At 37.4% G+C, this 5815-nt stretch overlaps 1 pseudogene; it reads left to right on the plus strand.

The window, feature by feature from the left end:
- The first annotated feature begins 3589 nt into the window (after positions 1–3589).
- LOC145168829 (cytosolic sulfotransferase 12 pseudogene) lies at positions 3590–5173 on the plus strand (annotated as a pseudogene).
- The last annotated feature ends 642 nt before the right edge of the window (positions 5174–5815 follow it).

A 5815-nucleotide genomic window follows, 5' to 3' on the forward strand; every position in this document is an offset into this window, starting at 1 on the left:
AAATCCACCAAGATGGTGGCAGACTGTGGTAGGAGGTGGCAGCCACCACCTCACAGTGGTGGTGGTGGTGGTGGGTTTCTTCGGTTTTTCCGGCCTAGCAACACCCATACAACAACATACAACTGAAACACACACATATACACTCATGCGAGAATACACACAAACACAACCACCCTCGTGGTGGCAGGTGGTAGTCGGAGAAACGACAGGGTGACAGTCGCATGGCAGCGATGGTAGCGGTCAAGCGAGCTGTGGCATTTCAGAAATGGAAATGGAGAAGAGAGGGGTTGCATCTTGTCCTCACCAGAGAATGGTTTCAGTATCTATGAGTTTCCGGTTCGCTCCCGCTTCCTTCAATCTCAACGTGCAGCTCGTCGACCCTCGTTCCCGTTGACAGAAGTTGAAGTGACGGTGTTCGGCGAAGGAGTTGGGCGGCGTCTGGGGTTAGCGGCAACGAATGGTAGTCGACGAAAGCAACAACACTTGAAGGTCGCCCTCCACTCCTCGTCGGTCTCGATCTCTTCCATCTTGGGGGGGGGGGGGGTAATCGACGGTCAGCCAAGGAACGTTGGTGGTCGCTCGGTGATTCTAAGCAGCAACAAATGGTGATGACGGCGGCTGGAGGTAGGAGGAATAAGGTGTTTGTTAGCTAACACATTAGGGTTAGGGTTTGATGTGTGCTCACTCCACCGAGAAGACAAAGGGGGCGTCGGGTTTAAGTCCTTGCGTCTCCTCGAACTTATAATTCATTTAACAAGTTTAGTCCCTCCTCCAAGAACCCATTTCAGCTTAAGTCCAATATTTACCAATCAACCCCTACTTCTATAAATCTTTACATATCTAGTCCAAATGTTACAAATTACACTCCACTGTCTAGAAACAATAATCTTTAACTTCTTACGGTGAACACTGCATTAAATTATTATTGCTTTAGGGCTAAAAATAAATAAATAAATAAATAAAATAATTAAATACATCCCGGGGTTTAGGGTTTATTTGGAAACGGGATGTTACATATTAGAAGTCGCTTCAGTTCGAACATAGAGACCTCTAACACGAGAACTATTCACCTAAAACCAATGATTTTGCTAGTTCTTTGGGCTGCTTTTCCCGTCTAGAACAAGGATGTGAGCATTCTTCTGGCATAAAAAGTAAATTTGTCACCAACAGTAGAAAAACGGAAGATGTTCTTGAACACCGTCAGCCTTGGGTGAAAACCTAAGAATCGACGCAGCATCTCGAAAGCAACGACTTTGCTTACATTATTAGTGATAAGGTCGTAAACATTAACCCCGTTCTTTTGAAGCATCTCATCGAGAAAATCAGTGATTGGAAGTCGGTAGCAAGCATCAAAGGTCCTGACATAAACTCCGACCTTTCCCGGAGGGGGTTCCAGGATGGAGGCTCCATCCAACGGAACAAGTAGGCCATCCTTCGGCTGAAAGCCGTACTTCTTCCGGAGAGTCTCAACATACTTAGAAGTTGGGATAATACCATGGGAAGAAATCATGCAAACAGGGAGAGCCATCTTTTTTGAGAGGTGAATAACGGGGGAAGAAGAAGGAAACTGATAAGAAAAGAAGATTGCGTAAAATGTGGAAGGTGGGTATTTATGGATAGAGATCATGGAAAATCAAATACCCAGGAAAAGCATAACGGTTCACAGAAGCAATAACTGCTCGACAAGTGAGAGAACGACATATGTGTCTATGATTCTAGCACATGATGACCCGCTACGCTGCTTCATCACTACCAGACTAGAGGGCTTGATGACGTACCCCATAGTGGTCCGTCGAAACACGACTAAAAAAATGACATCCAGTCATAGCGAGGCAACCACTGGTTTGAATGCATCTACGGAGAAATCGCTAGACGACACTAACTGGCCAGACCCGATATCCAGTAGAAGCCAACATCGAGGACGAGACAGACGAGAAGGTTGGCCACCCCCGACATCCATTGTCATACAAAAGAAGATTCCTTAATCTCCACGCAAGAACGTGAGCTGGCGTACGGAGGCAGACGTCAATATGGTCGTGCACATGCCAGTACCATTGATTCTCTCTACACCAACCAGGGCAGAGGGCAATTCAGATAAGGACGTGTAGGCCAATCAAAACCCGGTATGCCAAAAACTGTTACTATGGTCCCCCCTCGTCTAAAAAGCACAAACTATATAAGAAACGCCAAGGACTACTAAAGGAGGTATGTTCTCTGTGGACTCTCTCGCTAAGATACTACCTAAAAGCCTTACGCTATCTGTTGACAAGAGCGTCGGAGCGTTCTCCCGGGATCCCCTCCTGGAGAACGTCTGGCATATTTTTCGTTTGTGATTACAGGTTCCACTTGGGGGATTCCTTTGCCAGCCAGATTCACACCTATGGAACGACGTCGCAACAGACATATATGTATCTTATTAGTTATTGTATTTATATTATTAAATGTAGTGTTTTATGTAGTTGTAGATTTAAAAAAAAGAAAAAAAAGAAGAAAAACATACCATGTATAATAATGTTATAATCATATATTTTTTTTCAAATGCTACCAATCTCAATTTAATAATTCAACATATTCTAATAATTGGGTCTCGTATAAACTGCATCCTACCATTGATGATCAAATCGGTTTGCTCTTTCTTTTTCAGTATTCATAATCCTCGGGTCCAGGATAAACTGCATCCAACCATCTAATGTTATATAAATTTTATAATTTTAGCAAAATGAGAAATTTGTTACAAAAATGGTTCATAATTTCTTTATTAGCTTACTACATTTTTTTTTCTAAATTTTAGCTTAAGTTTTAATTTTGTTACCAATTTGGTTTAAATTTTTATTATAAATTAATTTTTTTAGAAAAAATGTTTTATATGTTTTTTTTTCTTTTACGATTTCACATTTTAGTTTTTATCATTGTTTTTAAATTTGATTTTTATATAAATTTTTTACCATTTTCTTTTTTATAATAATTGTTAGGAACTTTGCACCATTAAACCTTTTAATCAAAACTTTCCCAACTTAATTCTAACAAATTCGTTTATATATATATATATATATATATATATATATATATATATATATATATATATATATATATATATATATATATATTAGAACATAGTTTTAATATAAGAAATGTTTTTCATAACTTTACATTTTTTATGTAATCTCTTTTCTATTTTTCTCTAACTTAGTTTTTATCAAAATTGTTTTTTTTATAAAATTACTTATTTTACAAATTTGAATTTTTTATATTTTTATTTTCATTAATGATTTTTGAGTTTTTTATTTATAAATTTGGTTTTAAATTTTTTTACATATATATGTCTAAACAAATATAAGACTGTAAATATTTGTTAAAATTCATTATTCTTTTTACATGTTTGTTTCTACAAATATAAATGAGCTCTTTTATATAATAAATTATAATCCTATTATAAATAAAATATTAAATATATATTACATGCCGTACATTAACAAATTAATTTTATGCAGGAGGAGTCGGTTAATAAAGAATTGACATTTATCTATCGCTATAATAGTATAAAGGAAACTCCTTATATATTTCATGTTTATCGTGAAGTCGTGAACCACTCTCAGAATATACTTGAGATTTGAGAAGTCTCTCCACTCTCTAAAAAATCCAGTCATGTCGAGAAATTTCTCAAAAATCCAGTCCTTGCCGATATACCATGATCCCAATCGAAATCCACGCCACAACAGTAACGTTATTGACGAAGACCAAATCCAAACAGAAGAAGCGGCCTATTATAACCTGCTACACGAAAAGCTTAACGACCTTCTTGCAACTCTGCCGAAAGACAAAGGCTGGAGAATCACAAACATCTTCCTACACAAAGGTTTCTGGTTGAGCCCAGCAGCTCTGAAAAGCTTATTAATGATCCACGACTATTTCCATCCCCGATCCACTGACATCTTCCTCGCAGCTTTCATGAGGTGTGGAACCACCTGGCTTAGAGCTCTCATGTTCGCCACCGCCAACCGCCACCTTTACAAGTTTTCCGACCACCCTATTCACCGCACAGGACCCCACGGTATTTTCCCGTCCCTTGACTCTAAAATTCTTCTGGAATATCCGGTATCTAAGTTCGAGCTTCTCCCTTCTCCTCGATTGTTCGCCACACACTTTGCTCATAGCTTGTTTCCGATCTCGATGACATCACCATTGTCAACATGCAAGTTTGTGTACGTGTGTAGAGACCCTAAAGACGTGCTAATTTTAAAGTGGCACTTCATGTGCAAAATCCGGTCGGAGGAACGTACACCCATTTCGTTTAATGAAGCTTACGAGCTTTTCTGCAATGGAGTCTCGGAGTTCGGACCTTTTTGGGACCATGTGTTGGAGTATTGGAAAGCAAGCCAGGAATCACCTGAGAAGATCTTGTTCTTAAAGTATGAGGATATCAAGAGGGAACCGTCAGTGGAGCTCAAGAAGTTGGCGGCGTTCATGGGAATGCCCTTCACGGCGGAAGAGGAGGAGGGAGGAGTGGTGGAAGAGATTGTGAAGCTGTGTAACTTTGAGAATTTGAGTAATCTTGAAGTGAATAAGGAGGGTGGGGGTGTTCAGATGTTTACACAGCTGGTGGTGGAGTATCAGAATTATTTTAGGAAAGGGACGGTGGGAGATTGGAAAAATTACTTGACAGAGGAGATGAGAGAGCGCATTGATTCAATCACTGAAACCAAGTTTAAGGGTTCGGGGTTGACACTCGGTCTTGGTGTCTAATTGGTGGCTAGTAACACCACATGCTCTAGCTATGGTTCACTTTGTATGGATCATGGAAGCTGGATTTATGTTACGCTTCTGCTTTGGTGGTTGTGTCTCTCTTGTTATCATCTGCTGCTGTTGGGGACTACTTATCTAGGAGTTTCGTTAAGTGTTTTGGTGGGTATCTTTCTATCAAATGAATAGGTGCTTTCATCATTACTGATGTTGTTGGAAGGTGATGCAACGTTCAGTGCCATTTGGTGTTCGATGCTTCTGCCCCTTTGTACCTATATTTCCGAGTGGTATCATCGGATTCAGTGATTTTACCCTTCTTGGTTGTCAAGCAATTTGCTATCGGGTGTGCTGTTGTCTCTTGTTTTGTTGGTGTAGTTTGATCATGTACATGGTTTGTCGTTTCTTTATTCTTGTCTCATACGTGTATTTTTTGTTGTACTATAAAAAGGTAAACAACTACTTTAATATTACCTTATTACCTTGGTGTCCAAGGTTCGAACCGAACAACAACAAAGAACAGAAAAAATCCGTTGATTTTGAATGAAAATTAAAAGCGAACCTTTACTTTCTTATTATATTTTAAAAAAATTAAATAGTACTATCATAAATCTATAATTATTATACAAATAATAAAAACAAAAGAGCCATAATACAATATATAATTTTACGTATTAATTAACTTTAAAAATCTCATCGGCTGAAAATACGACATCTTGAATATTTGAATTCTCAACAAATTGTATTTTTTTATACGAAAGAGATGTTTTTGAAAGAATAGTTGTTCGTTATTCATTTCAATAGAAAGTTATTTAGCATCATCAATCGACAAATTTTTTTTTAACATTATCAGTTGTCTTAGAAAACAAAAGTAATGATAATGGGTTCAATTATTGTTTTGTTTTATAAATATAAAAATTAAAATATATATATATTAAAAAAATACAGAAAATACATTATACTCAACATATTCATCTATCTTTTATAATAACAACCTAATAATATAATTTAATATATAATTAAATTCAATACTAATAATAAATAAATAACTAATTATAAATTTGTGGGACAACAAAAC

The sequence above is a fragment of the Lactuca virosa genome, chromosome 4, assembly GCF_052849685.1.
Source record: "Lactuca virosa cultivar CGN04683 chromosome 4, Lactuca_virosa_CGN04683_v6, whole genome shotgun sequence".
Lineage (NCBI taxonomy): Eukaryota > Viridiplantae > Streptophyta > Magnoliopsida > Asterales > Asteraceae > Lactuca > Lactuca virosa.